A 23,588-nucleotide genomic window follows, 5' to 3' on the forward strand; every position below is an offset into this window, starting at 1 on the left:
GGTAAGATAGCCCAAAGAGGAAAGCAGTACATGAGGACTGAATTTTATTATTAAGTGTAAATTTGAGGATTAACTTGTGTGGTCATTGCTGTGACAGCAGCAGCAACAACAACAAATCGTTGGGTAATTGCCAGTCCTTCTACCACAGACTTTTTAAAATTCCAGGCTTGCTCAAATCTGGTTGGATTTTCTTCAGCCAGTTTTTGGAGAGAGAAAAAAGCATGACATGTTTTAACCCAAGGCTGTTTTTGGGGCAGTTGTAACTCACTGAGAACACAGTTTCGCATGAGCAATGTTTAAGCCTAGATTACACATAGTGCTTCCAGTTATATTGTGGGCTGTGTCAGATGAAATATTTAAACTGACAAAGGCCAGAAATGGCTATTTCAAAAGTTTTCATTTCTTAGCTATTAGCAATTTGCATAGGATGACAGGAAAAAAAGAAATGGTACCTATCATGAAAACAAAACTAGGTCGTCTCCAGAGACTTTGATACATTTCATGATTTACTCAGATGCAGGTTTTCATTTTTCCCCTACCACTTTCCATAGGCACATACAACCAAACTTCTCGTTTCTCAACCTGCTGCTCAGATTGGTTATTGTACCTAGTGCAATATATGTACGTAAATCTCTTTAGAGCTTTAATAATTTTCATAGCTTCTTCAGCCCCTGATTGTTTCAAGAGCAATATTTTAGTCTGAGCCTTTCATTAAGGGACATTGAAGCTCCTATTTGTCATTGTTTGATAATATTGGTCATTGTTGTACCTCTTGTGTGGTTTATACTTAGAAGGCTGAACTGTGGTCAATGTATAGGTTTCCATAATACACTGAAGAGGTGATCAATTTTCTGTAAAAGTGGTTTGAAGCGTTTTTTGACAGGGAACTGGATGAAAACTTGTTTTTTGGGGGAATTCCAGCAAAGAGTTGATTGTGACCTCTGGTGCTCTGTAGTGTCAAGGACAGATGGGAAGATGCTATGAATCAATATATGTCAGCCACACAGATGGTACAGTCATGCCGTGTCCATATCCTGATCTCCTATCCCTTTGAAACAGAAATTAATAATCCCTTCATTATAGGCGATAGCTGCCAACCAGCTGAAAGATCAGACTGTGACTTGGGGTGAAATTCTCTCCAAGGTTTCTTTACAACAAGGAAGCTTGACTGAACGCTGATTTTTACAGAATGGGCTTGGGATTGCTATTGACCTGTCTTTGGGCCCAGAAGGACCTGAAGTGTGGAAGGGCACATGTGGAGACATTATCTGGTTTTCAATAGCCTGTACAAGGTGACAGCAACACATGGGCTTTTGGAAATAAGACCTGGGAAACCTCGTTATTGGGCAAATATCCCAGATCCTCACTGGAAGATGCTAGTGCTGCTCTTGCAGTTTTATTGTGCTTTTCGAAAAGGCCCTGCTTTTGTGAACATGCAGCCACCTGAGAATTGCAGTTAATTACTGTTTAATGCCTGTCTGGTTTAAAAGCTTGTAATCCCTACAGCTACGGAGAAAACCAACCAGGCAACGTGAAAAAAAAAAAATATATATATAAAAAAATTAAAAATTAGAACTACTCTTCAGGCTCAGATGAGCAGAGGACAGCTAAGACAGCCTAGTTTCTAAACTTTCAACCAGCCTTCTGACTTGCGAGTGCAATCCAGCAATGGTGTCACTTGTGGGAACACTCAATGACAGTATCTGTGAAGCAGAAGCCAAATGAATGGGCCAAGGTGGCTTCTTGCACACTCACCACCCAGGGAACTGTTCACATGTAACTTTTCTTGCTGCTCAGTGGGAGAGGACCAGATTGTCCTTGTCGTTGCTTTTAGCAGCAAACAAGGCCTGATATTAAAGGCCACAGTTTGAAGGATAATATGTAATGTAATCAGCTACTGCAGCCCACCAAAACGAGTATTGGCACGCCTGCACAGGCCTCCCTGGTAATGATGAATTCAGTATTCACTACATGGACTAATTAATGCACTATAACATCTCCCACTGCAATTTGCAAGTCACAGATTGCATTAGGTGATACAAATGACTCATTTGTGAACCTGAAGGATGACCTTTGGCAGGACTAACTTCTGACCTCAGAAATATTAAAGAAAGGTTATTTCACCTTGCCATTGTCTCCAAATGCCAAAATAGCCCAATTAAAAACCTTGACATGGAACCATAGGAGCAGATGCGAGTCCTAAAGGGCATTAATTATTTTCAGTGTCAGCTGGTTGTATAACTGAGGCCAAATGAGAGTTTGGAAAGCTATTAAGCCCCTGTCTTACATGGATTGGGTCTAAGGTTTGAATTGAAAATAGTGTGTGGTGTTCATTTGGGTAAGATACACTACATATAAGGGCAGGTTGTCCCAGTGAGAGATATGAGCTACCTTTCTATACAATAACTGTTAAGATGATCTTTAAAAATGTACCTCTTCAGTAATAATAATCCATCACAGCTTCAATATCTATGAAATAATCATTAGTCACCATGCTGCGAGGTCGAAATCCTGTGCATATGTTCAGCATTGTTTCCTTGTGTGCTGTTCTCACCCTCCCTTCCCTGGCCACTGATCTTGTTGTGTGTGCGCTTTTTTCCAAATGCGGTGACAGATGAAGATATTGCACCAAAACTAAGTTCCCATATGGCTAATTTCTACGTTTGTTTTAACAACATGCAGATTTAAAACAAATGAAAACACAAAGACTTGAGTAATCTTGGCGTTCTTTCCAGTGCTCTGTAATTTCTTCCTCCAGGTGGGCTTTTATTGACACATACTGAAATGCCTTGATGTGCCTTAAAAAAGAAAACTAGTCAGACCATAATTCACTGAAAGACTTTCATTTGTTTGGGACAAAGCCCTTGTATAACACGTACCCTTTGCAACCTTCCCTTCCCAACATCAACAGTTTGAAAATGATTCATTTTCTTAGCTCAGCAAACAATGAAGAAAAAAAGAATATTTAAGGAGCATGAATAAATAAGTTTGTTATTTACATCCATATCCGTAACAGTTTATGCCACTAATATCTCCATTGCCGTTGTTTTTTTTTATTTCCTATTTCCACTTGCCATAGTTGCTCCAGCATTAGTCACCAAGAGCAGCACATGATAATGGTTCTTGGATGCCATAATAATGGGAATGAAATAAGAATAGATAGGTCCTATTTGATAGAATAGTTACTGATTTCACCCAAGGGAAAAACTTCCAAACTTCAGTTATTGTCGCAACAGATATTTTTTTCCTCACCTGCTGGCATTTGCTCTTTGACATCATAATTCTGAAGCTCTACTAGGAGAATATTATGTTTATGCTTCCCATTCATGTGACAGAGAATTAAATAGAGGCATTTTCCCGTCCAATGTGTTGATATGTCCTTCAGCTACATCTCTGATGTTCTTGTGAATTGTTTAGTGGACAGTTCAGTCTTGCCCCACTACAGGACCTAGAACTGTATTAAATGAAACTCTCAATGTTGTGTGAATGAACAAAATAAGAGATAGCACTATGAACGTTTAGCTGTGCTTTACCTAAAGTGCTTTCTCATGAAGATGAGTCTTTATTGCTCTTAGGAAATCATAAAGAACTCACCTTCATTATATGTAGTGAAAGATACTGCAAGCTCAGAATGGAAGATTTTCCCCATCGTTTTGTGTGGTTTTGTTTAGGTGATTATTTACTTATTCAGATGATCCTGTTCAACCTTCACATATCCAAATGGGTAATACTAGTTGTCCTCCTGCTTTTAGAGTGGTGGATTTCTAGGGGCAGTATGGTCTTGTGGTCTGGTCACAGGACTTTTTAACTTCACTGTGCATTGTATTATTAGTCTTGCTGTAGTCACATGCTGAGTTACAGGCATCTTATTGCCTCATTTATCCTGTCCCTAAATTGAAATAGTAATGCTCTCTTAAAGCTCCTGAAATGCTTGCTGGATTCTTAAAGGACGTCCCTTCTTAAGAAGATTGGGACAAAGGTTTATGAAAGTTGGAAGATAGTGAAAAGGAGTGTGATGGAGTTGCACGTAATTTCCACATCCCATTAAGGAGTGAAGTCAGTGACATAAATGTAACCTTATGTTTTACATGCATGACTGATAATTTAGTGTTTTCTTATGTGAGTCTGCTGGTGTCTTACTACTTGCAAATGATGTTCTTCCATAGCCATGGTGAAACCAGAAGGCGAAAAGAAAGAGAAATATAAGGGCAGTGAAAGGAAGGTAGAAACAGAGATGTAAAAAATAGTATAACTTTGTTGAGTTTATTCCATGAACACTGGAACTAATGGAACTAACCCCTGTTTTTCTACAGATTTGTATTGTTTCCTGTGCTCCTTTATCACAATAACTCCATTCATCATGTCTGCTTGTCACCATAGTACTCTTTGATCACTGATGTGGCATTTATAGCCATCACTCCAATATTTTCACTACTTCCCTATGAACCTCCGTTCCTCTGCAAACACTCAGCCCTCTCCTGGCTTCCTGCACAACTGTCCCTTGACTGTGCTCCCCATCCTGTGCTTCCTTTTGTACCAGTCGTTCCTTCCATGGGAGAACTTGCTGCTTTTCCTAAGTGATGCATTTGCATGGAAGTATCAAAACTTTTCCTTTTTTGAGACCTAAGTAGACAATGGACAAGGGGTTAAAACTATTAGGAGGAGGGACTCAGAAGCAGACAATGTGATCTCACAGATCCTCATTTCCCTAGGAAATGAGACTAAAAAAAAAAAAAGCCTGATTGCCTCAGAGGAAGAAGACAGGAAACTGGCCCACTGGCCAATTATGGCATTGTTTTCTTCGTAATGTGGTTTATTTGCCGTACTGATGAGCACTGTACCAAGATCTGAGCACATTAGTGTTTGGGTATGTCTGATTCTGCTCAACACTGGAGTAACTGTCTAGTAGAAACAGGCTAAAATGGCTACAAAGGAATATAGGTCAGGGTTAGTAAAGTGAACTCATTTCTGGCTTTGCAAGTTCTAATAATGTCTATCTGTAACACCACCTGTGGTTTGGAGCATTTCAGTTCCAAAAAGCCTTTTCCAGATGCTTGTACTTTTGACAAATGTTACCTCCTGTGTTGAAATATTCTGCATTAGGCAAGATCTGAACATTATTGGAAAGTTTGATTTAAAAATGAGATATTGTTCTTGAGTATGCGAGCGCATATGTTTTACTCCAAGTTGTGGCCTTCTTGTAGGTAGTGCTGGTGGGTTGGTGATCGGACTGTATGAATCTGAAATTTAGCAGAGATTTAGTCCCTCGGTCACAGAAGTGTCTTTTCAGTGATTTGTTGAAAATCTGTTTTGAGTTCTCAGAGCTGTAATGGTTTAAAAACATACCTCGCTCATGCACACTGGCCTTTGTTATGCAATAGCAGGCTTTTACAAACCTGCTCCCAGAATCCGCTGGCACTGCGCCTGTGCTCAGGCAAAGGGTAACCTCATTCAACAAGCAATTTCACCATTTTCAACTCCTGTTGTTTGCAAAATATAAAAGGCCGATTGCACTGGATTCCATTTGTGCTGCGTGGGTGTATCCAGGATGTGCTCTATCAGGATGTTTGGAAGGAGATCGCACTCTCAAGTTGCATTCAGAATTGTTCCATTGGCTGTGTTGAGGGTGATATGGAATAATTGCATACAATAAATGCCATGTGCAATATATAAAATATGACATAGCTCCCCAAGAGAGGGGAGTGATGTGTTTGGAGTCAAGCGTGTTTTTAGAAGAAGGGCTTTGTAACAAGACAGACCGAGGGCAAAAGAAAAAACTATCCTGATTTCACCATATTCATTTAGTGGCAGGATAGCAAATCCACCCGTATTTTTCATTCAAATCCTAAACTGATTTGGGAAAATTAATATCCTCAGACATTGCCAGATTTGATACTTCTACTAAGGTTCACCTATGTTACTCACACTTGGGCTCACTAAGTGGATTGTCAGAATTGCAGCCTGTGTGTGCTGATGGGTGTGCTGATTTAAAATGCCATTATGGGCAAGTTTTGCATTGGATTACATCCTTCATGGCCCCCCAAATTAAGGGAGTTACAGAGGGAGTGTTGTGTCAGCCCAGAGATTTGGCCTGCAGTTGCCTTTCCCATTTGTGATATTGGTGTCAGTGAACACGTGGCTTGAGGGAAATGATGGCCTCAGACTTGGGGTTTTTCTTGGGTGTGTAGTGGCTGTTTTTTTTTTAATTGCTTTTCTTATAAAACTGAAACTGATATATTAACATTCTCCTGTTCTCAATTAGCAAAAGCACATTTAAAAAAACCCCGTTGATGGTCAAATGCATGGTAGATTATAGGAGGAAAAAGGATGGAAAACCAGCTGTAGTCAGTGCCATTTTTAAACCAAGGGAAATACAACATAAAATAGTATTTGTGGTACATTATATAAACTGTGTTCCACCTGGCTTGCATTGTCCCTTTCTTACATTTATGGTGTGAACATTTTTTCCCTCTCTGGAAGCAGCTGGAGGGTGTAAATTTCAGGTTTAAGTAGGTGTGTGGTGTTGCCTGTGGAAATCTTTTTTTCCCTCTCTGAGTGTGGGTAATGACATGACTGTATTTTGGAGAAGGCATCATGACCAGACTAGTACTTATCACCTCACTGCACTGTCCCTTTAAATAAAGCATGCAGAGTTCACTTTCTGAAGTTCATTAGCTTGTGTTATCAATAATTTAGGATAATATTCCAGTGGTGCCTAAGTGCCTGGACCACCTTATTTTCCCTGTCAGCTTTCTCATACCCTAGCAGTCCAGTGAACTTGATAAGTGTCCCATCATCCTGTTAATCAAATTACTTATGAACCAAAATTGACAGTTTTCATTAATTATAAAGGATTATTCTAATTGCAATTCAAATTTATTCATTTAGAACAGACGGCATTCAGTAATATTTCAGGAAATTTGCATATTAAATGGAGAGGGTCGGCCATTAAGTATGGTAATGTATGCATATTTCCTTATTTTTAACTTCTGGGCCATATGCACTGCTGCTACTTCAGCAGGTGAAAAACCAGAACGTGCTTAATTTGTTCAACAAACACAGAGGCCATTGCACATCTTTTGGCGTTAAACACCGTTGTCCTTCCTTTTTATTTCTCCCTCCCAAAAGAACTTGCATCCTTCGAAGAAACTTTTGATAAACCCGGTTTAAAATAAATGGATAAATTTTTTTTTAATGGTAGACACAGCTGGTTGGGGTTGATTGAAATGTTTTGCCATCGAAGCTGTGTTCATTAATTTCTTCAAGATGCTGAAGCAGGCATTAAGGATGCCTGCTGGAGTCCTTCCCAGTGTCATGTGGAACAGCGAGGGGGCTAATCGGCAGCCTTGTAACATCAACTGGTTACCCCCCTCGTGCGATATGAACCTTTCCCCTCCAGTGAAAAATGAACCTGTCGGAGACAAAAGCACAAACTATGCATGCAATGAGACAATGTCATTATTCAACCCTATATAAGGCTGTGCTCCCAGATCATTAAGAATCATATCTTCATGATATTAATAAGCACCTACCTTAAATCTACTGCTAAAGTTACATGCAGGTATATTTATATCTGTCCCTTTACTGGTGGTATTCTATATTGGGAGTATGAAAGCCAGTGCATGGGATACTCTTTCAAACTGGTAAACTGCTTCTGTGCCTTATGTGAAAACTGTGGTGTCACACATCACATGATCCAGATCGCAATAGTTTAGTTAACACATCCAGAAATTATTGCCATCTTGTCTAAATGATTTTAGTAAAACATCTGTCAACTCATTCATCTTAAAAAAAACCAAACAAACAACAAACCAACAAAACTTTTCTTGGAAAAATACATTGCTCATTTAACTTGTTTTTAAGCAGGTTTCTTTCATTTTCTAGAGTGAAATGAAAATCTTTGTTGTTTCTATTTGCAAATATTTCCTTTTTGTTGGATGCTTTTGCTTCAGGCTGTTTACATATTACATTGAATCATTTTTTAAACTGTCATATTGATTGAAAGTTACTCTAAATAGCAGTGTGCAAATTATAAGTCTGTTTGTTTGAGCAGAAAGTGAAATTCAAATGACTGGAATGTGTACCGCAAATGTTAATTATCCCGCGTTACCCTTCTTCTGCACTTCTTTTTGGAGCCAGGAAAAGCACCGGGCAGGGGTGTATCTTGAGCATGCGCATAAATGCCTTTCTAGGACAAAGTCTAAAGCACATGCTTAAATACTTTGCTGCACTGGGATCATGGGCAGGAAATGAAAATAGTATTGAAAAACTATTAACTTTGATTTTCGACATGAACACTGAAACTCATAAGGGGGTATATTGGCTTGGTAAGAGTTCTTTCTTTCTGGTGAGGTATCTGACAGAGGTGTTTTCCAGCATAAGGGGGATGCTGGATAGAGAGACATGGAAAAAATACCGCAAGCCATTGGAGAGACTGCAGGCAGCTTGTATGTTGCCTGTACATTGTGTGGACTCAACCCCTTGTTTTTGAGATGTTTGGCCATCCTCTAAAGTTCTCTTCAATGTCATGTAGTCTTTCCTGACTTCTGCAGTTATTTTTCACTGCTTGGCAAAGGGAACATGTTCCCTGCATTCAGTCTACCTGTGTGTGGCAATTTCAACACAGCAGGTTTGCAGCATGCAGAGCAACTTCATTGCAGGATCAACCATTCCAGCACGTTGGTCCTTGTGAACTTAGACCTGTGCATGTACTGTTTACCTCTCCCAGACTCTCCGATTGCAACATTTCCAGTCTTGGCTTTATTACAATTCCCTAGGCCAAAAGCTCTTTCTGGTTAGTTTTGTCAGGTCTTCTGAAATGCACAAATTCCTAAATGTACAGAAAGGTGGCATCAGTGTTGTGCGACTCAAGTTTTGTACTTGGTTGTAAGTCCAGTTTCCTGACTGTACATGTGTGTCGAAACACCCAGAGCAAAAAATAAAGTACTTTAGACAGGCATGACAAATTCCCTTCAGCCAAAAAAACCTTGCAAATGTAGTAGATTTTTCCAAAGGTCTTAATTAATTTGATCTGAAAATCATTGAAAAGCTCCATCCCTGATTAGCATTTGCGAAACTCCGACTGAAGAGTCCCAGTTATTGTATAGACAGTTGATGCTTTGCAAATAACAGATCTCTTGAAAAGATTCCCTTCCGTTCTGTTTGTGTTCTGATTTCACTCTTTGATATTTGCTAATGTATTCACAATTATGAGAACTTAATTTAATTGCAAGTCTGTGGGCTTGGGAAGCACATGATCTTAGCGTTTGTCCTCTGGCTGCCAGTTTTTTCTCTGTGCTTACGAGACATGTGTAAGTTGTCCCTGGTCCTTAAACTTTCCAGCCCAGAGGTGCATTTCCATATTCACTCATGAAAAAAAGAAAAGAGGAATAGAAATCGTAGCTTAAATGTGCAGTTATCTTGAGGCAATATAGACTTATATTCTTCTGTTAGTTATATGCATTTTTCGTTTCACCCCCTGCTTCTCTATCTGCAGTGCTCTTTTTTATTTGCATGGCGCGCATGTAAAACTTCTGAAAGTAGTGGAAGGTGTAGCAGGATGGATGGAATGAGCCAGGTACTCATGTTGTTTCGTCTTCTCAGAAAGTGAAGATGTTGGATTCTCCACACCTCTGCATTTAGAGCTGTGACAGGACATACTTTTCACATATTTTCTTTTTTAGGTTGTGTAATTTTTGGAAAAGTCAGGAGAATATGTAAAATTTCATTATAATGGAAATGCGTAGGACAACAAAGATGCTGAAGGGAGTGGAGCATCTCCCTTATGAGCAAAAGCTGAGGGAGCTGGGGCTCTTTAGCTTGAAGAAGAGGAGACTGAGGGGTGACCTCATTAATGTTTACAGATATATAAAGGATGAGTGCCATGAGGATGGAGCCAGGCTCTTCTTGGTGACAACCAATGATAGGACAAGGGGTAATGGGTGCAAACTGGAACACAAAAGGTTCCACTTAAATTTGAGAAGAAACTTCTTCTCAGTGAGGGTGACAGAGCACTGGAACAGGCTGCCCAGGGGGCTTGTGGACTCTCCTACTCTAGAGGCATTCAAAACCCACCTGGACACCTTCCTGTGTAACCTCATCTGGGTATTCCTGCTCTGGCGTGGGATTGGACTGGATGAGCTTTTGAGGTCCGTTCCAATCCCTGACATTCTGTGATTCTGTGTTTTGGGTTTTTTCTTTTTCAATTAGCAGTATTTAGACAACCACAATTTGCACCCCGGAACTTCCAGGATTTGCACGCTATGCCACAATCTGGCTCAGGCTTTTAATTAAAAGAGCAGATGTTTTTTGACAGAAATACGCAAGCCGTTGCTGATGTATACCTTTTACAGAAGGCGGGTTTTTGGCCTTTCAACCAAGATGATATTTTATTCTGTACAACCTAGAAAGAGCAGAAATACTCCTGATACTCTACTTTTGATGCAGTAGACTTGTGCATTATGTATGTCCCTGTGTGCCTGTAGTGAGTGGGCCATTCAGAAGGAGAGAGGCCGTGTCCGTGCTTAGCGGTGCGGATAAGTTATGGTATTAGCGGAGTGTCAGGAGAGGTACAGATGACAATAGGGCTCTACAACTATCCTGGCATGCCAGAATTTTAGGAGAGCTCAGTAAGGTGCAAAACCAATACACAAAGCTGGTGGAAATGCCTGCCTGTGCCTCATTTTGCTTTAAGAATGAGTGTTTCTCTGATTAATGTCTGAAGAAAACTCTTGCTTGCTTAGTTTTTGCTTTTCTATACTTTATATTTATAGAGAGGCATAAAATGAACAGGTCCTGAGAAAGCAAATTGGGTTTCTCAAGTGAGAAACGGGACCATCTTCACACTCATACACCCGTGCACATGTTATACACTAAGACCCAAGCCTATTTGTTCTAAGAAATATTTAAAGATATGGGAAAATTACCAGGTATTGCTGAGATTAGTCAAAAAGTACATATTAATACATTTTTTATTATGAAAAGGAAATCAGATTTAAATAAAATATATGGTTTTTAAAAAGTCATATCTGCCTCAGTGATTAAACATATATATCTTTACTCCTCTGATTTCCTCAAGGTAGCTCAAACTCACAGGAGACATTGAAACCGGTGCTAAGAAGCAGAGAGAGCAGAAGTTGCTCCTTTTGCTTTTCCCTCCTTTCCTGCTCTTCTCCTGCCCCTTCTTCTTCCCTTCTCTTCCTTTTATTGATAAACGGAGTGTGTGCAAAACACACACCTGAGCAAAGTGTGGGGATAATATTTTGAATCTTTAGTTTCTGTGTTTGACGTAGCAAATTCTGTGTTCCCAATTCAGACTTTGAATCTATAGCGTTACATATTACTGATATCAGCGTGTACGGAAGTGGAGACAAGATTATATATAGATACCAACATATATGTGTGTGTGTTTACTTCAAATATTCTGCCGATGCAAAGCTCTGTCCATGGGATTTGGTTAGGAAAATCCTTGCTTACCTGTGTGACGACTTGATTATTCCCTGAAGCTGAACTTGTTTGTGCCTATTTTTAGCATGAAGCATCATCACTGATTTCACAAGTCATTGGGATTAGCCGGCCCTTTCTAAAACCTTGGGTTAGGTTTTTATGCTGTTTTGTGGGGAGAACATTATCTGAAACACAGCCATTTGTTGATGAGATGATTTTGTTGGCTACATAAACGTTGTAGATAATTCAAATGAAGAAGAGTCATGTGCTGTAAGGTTACTCGATGGGGTCTCAGGAGAGTCCCTTGCTCTGGCACAGATTTCTGATGCGTTTTTGGAGAAGCCATTTCACATCTCTGGCTCCTTGTGCCTTGCTTGTCAGTTATCTGCCTTGCTTGTCAGTTATCTACCCCTCTGTCCTCCACCCAACTATCTAGATATTAAGGTTTTTTTTTGACAAAAGTGGCCTGGATTTTTGTTTTTGCGGCACACAGTGAGATTTGACTGTTTTTGCTGTGACTGTAGGTTCTTCTGTATCAGAGGCACGCCAGCTGAAATCTGGACCACTGCTTGTTGCATTGCTGTAACATAACACATGACACGTTAGAGGGCACAACTTTTTGGGTACGTTTAACTGTTCAGTGTCATGTATGACAAGCAGCATCATGTTTCACTTTGTCGTTTGGTTTGCTGCTACTGATGAGTTTTCTTTCCTAATGTGGCATAATATTAATGTTTCTGCCTGACAACTTCCAAGCCTGGGGGTCAGAGCTCATGTTTCACCACACGAGACACCCAGCTATAAATCTTTTTAAATAATACAGGAGGCAAGATGGGGTCACTGCAGCAAAAGCCAGCCAGTCTGAACCAAGTGGCATTGATGCATGGAAGAAAGCGTGTCAATTTGGTTGGCGTTGGATAGGCACCGTTCTAAAGAAGTTTTTCTAATGGGAGGATTATATGCCTGTTTTTCTGCTGAAAAATTAATAGTCTTAATTGCAGTCTGTTACAAAGTTTATTTAGTCAACTTGGCTGTGCCCCGTTTATTATTATTTTCAGAATACTGAAAGCATGGTATAGCGTATTCACATACGCATAGTGGCCACTGTATGTAGTTGATGGGAGCTGGTAGCAAGCAATTGATTACTGATATCTGAAAATAAATGCATGAAATAACCGCATGTTATGTTTTTTATAGAAAAATGCAAAGGGAAAATATATATGGTAGAAGCTAATCCCATACAGTGGCTGTAGGTGGACAATTGTCATAGATCAGATCTTGTGTCTGTGCAGCAGTTTCAGGTTTTGAGCCATGGATTGATAATAGATCTGTATTTTCTCACTTCCCACTATGTGTATTTATCCTGCTTGTTATCTTTGCAAGATAGATACAATATGTAACTGTCCTGAATATCATCGGAGCAGTACATGGCAGGTTTTGCTACATTAGATGTTTGCTTACAGCATCCACGCAAGACCAAGAGTACCAAGTGAGCTATAAAACCCCCAATGCACTTTTCAGTTTTGTTTGTTTTCAGCTATTGGCTTTATGATTGTATGTTTATTTTACAATTCTAGTTAAATGGAAATTGTTGGTTCCTCTTGTAGTTGTAATAACAAAAATAACCGTCTTTTCGTAGCACTATTGCCGTTATTTCGTGGCGTATTCCTTATGTATGGAACAAAATGGTGGAAAAACAGAACCACATTCTTTGACAGAAGCCACTGTATTTGATGCTAAGGGTGCCGTGGAGGCTGCCTGGCTTTTGTCCTCCTCTGTTAAGAAAAGCTGTAGTACTTAGAACTAAAGGCTGGGTTATGCAAGCTTTTCAGCCAAATGGCAATTAAAACTTCCTAGGACAAAACTGCCTTTTTCTCTCCTACATGCACGCAGATCATTACATTTTAATGCCACTTCTTTATATATGCTTTTGCCCTCTATAATTTTCGGCAGGTGGCTGATCTTTCAGGCTCTGTCCGACGGTGCCACATCTTCCCAGACACCACTCCAGGGAGAATGCCCTGCAATATCCATTCTCTTTGTTGTTAGATGACCATCAGCCAGGCTGTGCCTCTTCCTGCTGGGTGCAACAAGTCCCAGGTAGCTAGAACCTGAGACAAATCCTTGTTGAAGAGAAATTCATTGACAGGAGACAGCACAGCTCATGAGGCAGCACGATGTAAGAACATGGCAGCTTGAAGGACAATGTTTGTTTTATGAAAGGAAAATGGGAAAATAAGATAGAGCATGAAGATTAAAAAAAAATAAACTGATAGCTAACAGCTTGAGTTAATTGTTACTGTAATGTGTTTTGACTTGTGGATAAGGAGAGGTGCTATTCTATCATCTTTAAGTGTGGCCAAGGAAAGTGTGACATCCTAATTTTGGAACAAATCAAGCAAGGAAAAAGGGCTGTTGTGCTGAAGTATAGGAGGGCACTCAGCAATTGTTGTGTGCTTCCTTTGCTGGCCCGTGACCTGACAGCAGTAGCACCCCGGCAGCCACACAAAGTAGGTGCTGTGGATAAAATGGAATTAAAGCAATATCTTTGTTCTAAAACTCCAAAGCACTTAGCTTTATTTTAATGTTGCTCTTCCCATCATTTCTTGCCTCTTCTCTTTTTCATGAGAGCTGACAGCCTCATCAGGAGCAGGCCCTGAGCTGGCTTGTGAGTAGTTTGGGTCTTGACTATGTATGTTCTCCTGTGTGGAATGTCTTGTGGCCCAACAGCATCTCAGAGCAAAACGAGGTGCTGAGTCCTAAGCTGGTAGATGGCACCACACTGGACACAGTCTGGATAACAAAGAGATGCAGAACTCTTGCTTTTGGTCTCTTTCTGGTTGATCTGTTACTTAGAATACCAACCACAATATTTCCACGTGTAAAGTAAGTATTTGCGTAATCTTTTTCGTGGAAAACAACACTTAAAACCTAGGTATTTATTGTTATGATCAGCTCTTTATCTAACATATTTCTGAAGATAAAATGAGAAACTTTCGTGAAAGCAGTTCCTTTCCCCCTTGCCCCATTTGCTCAAATTAATTAACATTACAGCAATGCTGTTTTCTGAGTACACACTTAATAACCTCTGGAGAATAGATTAGTCTAATATTATTTACTTACAAAGATCAGTTTTGATAGGATTTTAAGTGCAAACACTCTTGCTTGTAATCAACAATTTCTGCTTCTCCGAATTTTTGCATCTTCAACTAAAACATCTATTACACAGGCCACCTGTGGTGATAAGTGAATCTTGTCTGTGAAATTATTTTAAACACTCTCAATTCACTAAAAATGTGTATTTATTCTCTGCATTTGTAAGCTGCACGCATCGTTCCTCCCTCCCCCATACTTGGTTGCTCTGCAATATCAAATTACTCCTAACCCATTTGTGTATAAGATGTCTGCTTTAGCAAAAGAGGCACATAACTGGAGGTTGACTGTTTGTGTTTCTTCTTCTCCATCTCATTTTTTTTGTGCTCCTTTACAGGATTTTATGTATTTCATAGTGCAGGTGGCCATAAACACCAGACAGGTGTAGAGCTCCTAAGACATATGTTGTAGGTGGAGTAGTGAAGATCTCACTTAGGACTTATCTGAGATGGAGCATGAAAGAGCTCTTGACGGGTGGCAGTGGTCATCTGGGATGTGGCTACTGAAAATTAAACCACCAGAGTCTGCGATGTTATGGGCAGATCTGGATTCTCTGAGTGTTAATACTGTGCATTTCTCCTGGTGGGAGGGGAAATTTTTGCCAGAAGATGCAGTTGGAAATGCTCCTATTGTTTGCCGTGTTGGTGCTCTGCGTGTATGTGGGATGGCTCTACTTGCTGTTATCCCCAAATCATCTCTCTGAAATGAGCAGGTTCTGTGCTCACCCTGTGTCCTAAACTTCTGGAGGCAGATCTTATTAGACAGGCTGACAAGATGAACCCATTGCAGCAAGAGTTGTTGTCTGAGCTGTGAATTTGGGGTGGGAAAAGCTGATTGTTGCGGGAATAAAGAGGTTAGCAGAGAGTTTCTCTTTGCTGTGTCACTGAGGACTTACCACGCTGTTATCTGCAATAGCTTTGGGTCTTGCTCTCCCACCTGTGTTCACACATGGTAGTAGGTGCATGCTGAAAGATGACAATTCCTGTGTGCAGGCAGCGCTCCAGAACACCAGTGTATGTGTGACAGTGGCCTGGCCTGTTTCAGTGCCAAGTAAAAAAAAAATGGGTTTATAGTTGTTTAATAAAGCAGGAGACAAATGTTGCCCCTGTGCAAAGAGGCTGAGTTACGTACTTCAGGAACCACATTAGTATCACAATGCTTTGCTTTGTTCAAGAGGTGATATGCATTTACAGGCCCATTTTTCAGCAAGATAAATATGACACACGCCAAGACTTCCCTGAAGTAAATATTGTAAATAATAAAAGACTCTGCCAAGGAAAGCTGAGAAATGACTTAATCCTTACCCATTTATACTGCAGTGCCAAAGTGCCACTGACCAAATTGTGGTACAAACTGCCCATTTAATCAGCTCTCCCTGATGTCACAGAACACCTCTTCATTTCTAATGATATTCAGTATCCTTTCATTTGGTTATTAAGCCTTTGACTTTAAATGTGTATCCAGACTGGACTATTTGATACTGTTGGAGTACTGCTTTACTTGTAGATGTTCTTTTCACTATTAGCTTTTTGGGGTTTAAAATGTGAATTATTTTACCTTTTAAAAGCATCAACCTTTTATTAAAGGAGTTGTTGTACCTTAGATATTTTTTTCCTTATTTTTATTTCTGCTTTGTTAAATCCTTTTCTTCTCTCTGGCACCCAGGGCCTGCCAGCCTGGCCAGAAATGATTAAAAGACTGTGTAAACATGTAGGATGGGATTTTCAAAAGTGTTCAATATTGGCCTAACTGGGGAGCGTTGCCATTGAACAGTTATGTGAATGCTGAGTGCTTTTGAAAATCCCACTCTTAAAGTATCAGTGTTTTAACAGAGAAGCTCCTTTGACACGGTTGCTCATCACAGGGCACACTCTGCATGTGTGACATCTTTAGTTACTGACACTCAAACCTGTAACAATGAGACGTGGTCTTTGTTGGAACCCCGCTGTGATTTGCTTTTAAAATAGTCTAATAAGGGGATTGGAAAGCTGAATGTGGGGAACTTTAGATGGCAATTTGGGATTTAATCGGGAGAAGGGTGATTGCCTTTGGTTTCCAGCCACTAACTTTTGTAGTTTGAGTTAAGCCTTTAGAGATTGGGGAAAGACAGCCAACAGAAGGCTGCCAGCTCCTTTTAGGATTGGAGCATGACCAGAATGAGAATAATTTACTTCCTAGGAAGAGCTGTAATTTAAACTATGTCCAGAAAAATCAGGAACACCTCCGAAAATTGCTCATATGCAGTGTAGATATTCTTATTGATAAAGTGTTTACCTGATTGAAGAGTCAAGGAATTAAATTCATAATCATATCAAAGTGTTAATATAACCCATATTTTTCAACTAATCAATTCTTAGTGACATGGAAACATCTCATCATGCACTCATGTAGCTTTGGAGAGGCCCAGTGCCAGCTGACAAAGAGAACTCAGTTCATGAAAGGTGATTTAGTCATAATAGAATGGCTCTCAATCTGTGTGTGTGTCAGTGAGGACCACACATAGGAGCAAGAAGAAGATGTGCTTGCTCCTAATATCTGGTGGTCTAAGTGAACAGAAATGATATGGAGGTCATGGGTGCTATGATGGTATCAATCTATATAAGAACAGAAATGAGCTTAGTCATATATCACAGATCATGAAAAAGAAATCTGTCCTTCAAGTACCCATAACTGTAAAAAACCCCAACTGAATCTGGGGATGGGTTATCTTAAATGGGTTCTATTTCTTGCTTTTGGAATGGAAGGAAGGGTTCTTTGCAATATCAGCATGTGCTGAGGGCTCAGTGCTGCTGGGAGAAGAACGGTGGTCTCAGCCTGCTGTCTGATTTTTGAGCTCAATTGGTTTATTTATTTGAAATAGAATTTCTTTTCTGGAAACTGAAGTAAATGAAAATAAGAATTTACAGTATACCAGCAGAACAAGTAGTCTTAATAGATACTTATGGTATGGAGATTTCCCTCTGAATCCTCTTATCTTCTGTTTGTAAACAGGGTTGAAAATAGTTATTTGCAAACATTTCGCAGTAGGTGCCCTCTGACAACTTAGCAATTTTCCTAACCTGATGAATAAATAACTGTTCCACCTGGTATAATTCAAGAATGTAAGTTTTGTTTGTTATTGTAGATAATGGGCTTGTGCTGGAGAAAACATGATTAAATGCAGTTCTTTTTCTGGAAAGCTTCTAACTCACCTCACTGTTCCTACATTGGGTTCCTTAGGCTGATGCAGATTTCCAGGTTGAGTGCAGTATCCAGTGCCAGATCAGGGCCCAAGACCAGCAAGGCAAAGACCCACTGGAAAAAAGGGAATTCTCTTGTTCCCTCAACTTTATTCTCTCACCTTTCCATAGAAACTTGCTCAGGAGGAGTTGATCTAGGGAGAGTGAAGCAATGCAATATTTCCTCTCTTCCACTTCAGAATCCATGCTTTGTGTTGTGATAATTGGATGAGAGATGCTCCATTCAGTAACATCACTGAAAAAATAATAAACTGCATGTGGTTCAATTTGTACCTCCAGCATTCTGTATTACAACATGATTTCAATCAGTGCTAGTGGTTAAAAGTGGATTTTCTTCGTTCGTGAAATACCTGTAGCACCAAGGGTGGTAGGTTCTGTTCTAGTTCTGAATTGATACGTAAGAGAAATCCTGTAAATGCTACACAGATGCAGGTGCTTTTATCTGCAGGACAGGCATTAGGACCTCACAGTAAACTACAAAATCCCAGTGAATTTTTATTGGTAGTATTTGCACAAGTGATCTGTTAAAGACTTGTTGGATGTGGAGCATTTTCTTGCATTAAAATATTTCTCTCCCGCAGAGTATCTTGTGTTATGGGAAGCAAACCCTCTTCAGTGCATTGTGTTTTGAGGCCGGTGTCTCAGGCTTGACAACAAAATACGTGGGCTTTGGTTCTTGTTGGCTCTGTCCCTGCACCGCTACACCAGGGACGTCACTGAAGAGCTTTGCAGAGGGGTGGTTGTGGGGAGAAGTGTGGGACAGAGCTGTTCTAAATCAGAAAGTTGGGATGCAGAATGTGTATTGTGCTCACAGTAGCTTAGTCCCGTGAATACAGAAACAACCATGATTTCAGTGGACTTGGATTTGCCTGAATTTCAGTGGGATCAGGTAGAACCCAGGGTGTATGTTGTTTTTGCTGAGATCATTCCTTGAAAGAGAGAGACACATTGATTTGCAATAATGATTTTTTTTAATTGCACACACATGTGTATACACAGACATACTTATTCACACACAGATTCTTAGAAACACAGGCTAAGATAACTTATCTGCATTATCTTGCTTCTTTCTTTCTCATTGTACCTCTTAGGGAATTTGCAGCACTGTTTTGTTCCAACACAAAACCCAATAAATTAAACAAGCTCCCCTGAAAAGGCAGAGACAACATAAAACATCTGTGCACTAGTTTTCTGGAAATCCAAACGTGATCATCAACATAAATTGCTAATAAGTTTCGTAGCCATATTTTGGTCATTTTCCTAATTCTACATCCAGATATCCTTGAGTCTATTTATAATGAACATCTTTTCTTCTATTATTTTTTTTGGTAGTGACACATGCCTCCAATCACAGGACATGTGTTAGCAGAACTCTGAAGGACACACAATGTCTGTAACATTTCTCAGATAATATTGTCATATACTTGGAGCAGCAGGCCCATTTTGAAACAGTAATTTGGTCCCTAAAGAGCTCTTTAGCCTCTGTCTTGCCTGCCCACCCTGGCCAAGCTGTCCAAGAGAGCAGCCCAAGATAGATGGTCTGGATTTGTGTAGAGTAATTTAAAGCATCCTGCTTTTTTCTTGCTTCTTTTTTTTCTGCTTCGTTTTCTTTCCTGGTGGAGAATTTACTTGGGAATACACTTTATCTGCAGCATTGCTTGCTTATACAGGCACATACAGCTCCTTGATTTTTTATTTTGTCTTACTAAAACCTTTATTAGAATGCAGATGAACCCTGACCTCAGCCGGGGATTAAGTGAACAGATTCTTTAAGTAATAAATCTAAAGGCATATTACAAGCAAGGAAAAGGGATTTCCCTTGTGTTTTTGGATTTATAAGTGCCAGAGGCTAAACAACTTTACAAGGGCTCCAAGATTGCTCCTTTTTTCTAACCTGGGACATGTTCTAATATTGTGACATAGCAAAGAATTAAGCTGGCTTACTAAGTATAAAACATGTAGAGTAATTGAAAATGTATCATACAGACAGGAATGCTCAGTGCAACAATGTCCTTTTACAAAGATTACTCTGATTTATAGGGGATGTCTTAACTCCTAATCCCAGGGACACAGGATAGCATCGACCATGTATTCTTTCATAAGCAGCAAAATAAAAAGGTGGTTAATAATATATATGCTAGAGATTGAAAATAAGGGAGAGGGGGCTGGGACAGCAATGACTTTCATATTAGAAAAATTTAACAGTGCCAATACTTTCATTAGGTTTTTGTGTTTGTGTCATCAGGGAAGTGCAGCTCTTTTGTGTTTTGTAGCTGAAAGAAGTAACCAAATGGAGCAAGAATGAATTAGTGCTAAATATTGTTTGGTATAAGCTGTTCTGAAGAGCTCAGAGAGGAAATGGCTGGGGGTGGGGGAGGGAGAAAAGGTCAGATGGACCATAGATGTGAAGCAGGGTGTGGAAACAGCTGGAGCCGAATCACTGTGTCTTGAAATTAAAAGAGAAGATGGTGAAAACAGTTATTTTCTTTCGACCGTCCAAAGGGGAAGACTTCAGGGAGAACAATGGTGCTGCTCTGCAGAGCTCACGTCACCGATCGTGACCTCACCCTACACAAGTTCAAGGACCTCTTCTCCCCCATTAACCATATTCAAAATAATCACACATACTCCTTCCTGATCCATTCATTTTCTCCCAGCTGCTGGTTCCTGCTCTGGGTCTCTGATCAGTCTTTTATCTTCTCATTCGATAACAACTCTTGGAAGATCTGCTAGAGGCTGGAGGAATTCTTTCTCTTTGGAGTCAGTCCTCTTCCCTTTCCTTCCTGCTTCTCGTGCTCCATTCTACTTCCGATTGCTTCATCGAGTTCAGCTTTGCCAAGAGAACACGAATCTATTATTTCAGTCTTCTCCCCCATGCTGAAATTTTCTGCCTGCTGTGTCCCTTGGGATTGTGTTTTCCAGGTTGCAGAAAGCACTTCTTTCACATTAAGACATATTTTCCTCCATCTCAGAGACAAGTAGTAGGGGTTTGGTTCTCAAACTGGTAGGGACAACTCTTGCATCATGAAGTGACTGGAGAGGGACGCAGAGCTTTTTGCTGGAGTTTGCCAGGAGTTTGAAACAAAAGGTTGTGGAAGTGTATGGAGTCCTAGTTAGCTCACAGTTAACTCCAAAACCTGAAGAGGGCAGAATGACTGACAGTGTTGTTCATGTTTCACTGATTGTCATTTAAAAAGAAGCTTCAGGTTTCAGTTGATACAGCTTCAAGCCATCTCCTCTGCTTTCCTATTTGTGTCCAGCTTTGCCACGTCTTCTTCTGGTACAAACACTTTGTGTTCCAAAACTTCTGGCATATCAGGAATGGAAAATTTATGGACAGCATAAAATATATGGAACTTTGATGGCAAAGCAAATGACAGAAAACTTTTTGTGTTACAAGTGTTAACATCCTGGCTATGCTTTTAGTTTTATCTGGCATTTTCATTTTGTTTGTTTTTTTTTTTGTTGGTGCACAGATTTCCCTGCCCTCTTCCTACTTTATTACATCACACTAAAGCCTGGTGTGAGAGGAAACTAGGCTAATTTCTGAATGTTGAGATTATGTGGAGCATTTATTTTGAAGTGAAGGATATCTGGGTGGTTGTGTTGTCTGAAGGCTGAATAGAGTTGTCACAATGCTACATTGAACACTTATGTATTTTGGAAGAAATGATAATTTTTGAAGATGCAACATAGGGAACACTTGAGTAAGAGGAGTTGGTACACTGTAGTTTAATGCCTGCAAAAATGTATGGCCCATTCAGGGAAGGTACTGTGGCTTTTGTCCCCATCTTGTGGTTGTCCAGATAAGGCATTTGTAAGGCTTAATCTTCTGAGTCAAGCTGTGGAAGGTTCTACTGTTAGCTCTGAAGAGTCTGTTCTTCTTTCACGTGAAAATGATGTGAAGTTGCTCATTTATCACAATCCAGAAAAAGGAGCTCCAGGTGACTGTGCCCTGCAAGCTCTGACATCTGCAGCAGGGAAACGCTCACAATACTCTTCACGGGGAAAACCAGCAAAACTAAGTTGAAGTCTGGAGCAAGAAGCAGAGGGACACCCTAGGGGACAACCATGAATCTCACTACAAGTCTCTGGATTAGGCCAAAGACCTGTAACTCAGAGCCAGGACTTGGATGCTGTTTGCCGTTTGCTCCAGATGAGATTATCAGTGCCAAAGTTATGCTTGGACAAATTAGCCTCTCCTTGCTCCTTTGTGTTGGTTGGAAGAGATTGGTGACATCTAGGACCAAAGTAGCATCTCTGTGGACACTGTTTGCCCACATGATGAGCTGTAGACCATGCAGGTGACTCCTGAAGGTGTTGTTCATCCCTTTACCTGCCCTGGCTGTGTTGTTAAATGTAAGACAGCAGCTAGAAGGTAATAAATGGATTTTAGCCTCTGTGTGGGGGGATCTAACTCCAACAAAATGGTCAAGAATAAGTACAAAGGAGCAATTAAGGATGGAGATTAGCCGAAAACAACATGTTTACAGATGTGAACTTTAATTAGCTCTTTGTGTAAGAAACTAATCTACAGCGTTGTGCATGGGATAACTATTGACAACATGGTCAGGAACAAATAGCTGAAAATTCTTCTCAGTAGTAGTAGCTCAAGACAGAGTGGAATAACCCATGGTAGCTCACAAACCTCATTATCTTTACCTGTGATGCAAAACTGGGACTAAGTGCAAGGCTGTCAAGATGGTGAGGATCAAGGGGATCAAATTCAAATAGCACAAGTAAATAAAGGAGCATCACTTACTGTATTACAGGAGGGAAATAGAAAGTAACTAAGATTAGTAAAATCCCTTCTTTGATAAACTCTGGACTCCAGGGGCTCTCAAACCACATTTTACAAGGACTTGTTTTCCATGCTCCCACCCTTCACTCAGCATCTTTCTGTTCATTGGCAATTTTGTGATGGCCATAATGTGATTTTTGAAATACTATATTTGGGTTTTTGTAAATGTCTGGCAGTTACAGTCAAGTTTGAGAAGGGACCACATTTTAAGAAAACCATTTATTTTATTCTCTTGATTCTTAGAAAATGAAACCTTACAGAAACAAATTAAGAAATACGTAATAAGAAGAGTAGTATGAACAAGACATTTACAAATACGATTCATCCAGCTTCTGCTTTTTCACTTCCCAGCATCCTAATCAGAAGAACACAAACAAGTCAAGGAAATAGATATCTTTTGGGAGGGATGGGAAGGTGAGACATGGGAAGAGGGATATTTAGGATTGTGGAATGATTCATATATGAGAAGAGATTGTAGAGATCGGGAATCTTTAGGTTGGAAAAGTGATGAGAGAAGGAAGATACAATCAAGACTATGAAATTATCAAAGGGAATATGGAATGAGAGTTCTAAATTCCTAACACAAAGATTAAAGATTGCCCTGTTAAGTGATCAGGTAACAGGTTTAACACAAGCAGAGAAGGTACTTTTTTACACAATGCAGAATTTAAGTGTGAACCCATTGCAACAGGATGTGGAGGTCGAAACTGAAAATGAGTTCAAAGAGAGACAAGTTCAGGGAGAACCGATCTTATAAAGCCTATAAATACGAAGGTGCAGATGGAATCTCTGGGCTCAGAAAACCTTGAAACTTTTGTTGCTGGAAGCTGGGAGAGTACAGTTGGCTATTCTTTCAATATTCCTCTTTTCTCCTTTCACATAGCTACTATTGGCCAATGCTGAGACAGATGCTTGGCTCAGTGTCTGCCTTTATGGAAGACATTATGTTT

The 23,588-nt window shown here is 40.0% G+C and overlaps 1 protein-coding gene across 10 annotated transcripts in view; it reads left to right on the plus strand.

Moving 5' to 3' along the window:
- EBF1 (EBF transcription factor 1) overlaps positions 1-23,588 on the plus strand; it is a gene marked incomplete at its 3' end in the record, with an annotated part of 270,160 nt that overhangs the window by 118,913 nt on the left and 127,659 nt on the right. The window lies entirely within an intron of this gene.

The sequence above is a fragment of the Nesoenas mayeri genome (assembly GCF_963082525.1).
Source record: "Nesoenas mayeri genome assembly, chromosome: 14".
Classification (NCBI taxonomy): domain Eukaryota; kingdom Metazoa; phylum Chordata; class Aves; order Columbiformes; family Columbidae; genus Nesoenas; species Nesoenas mayeri.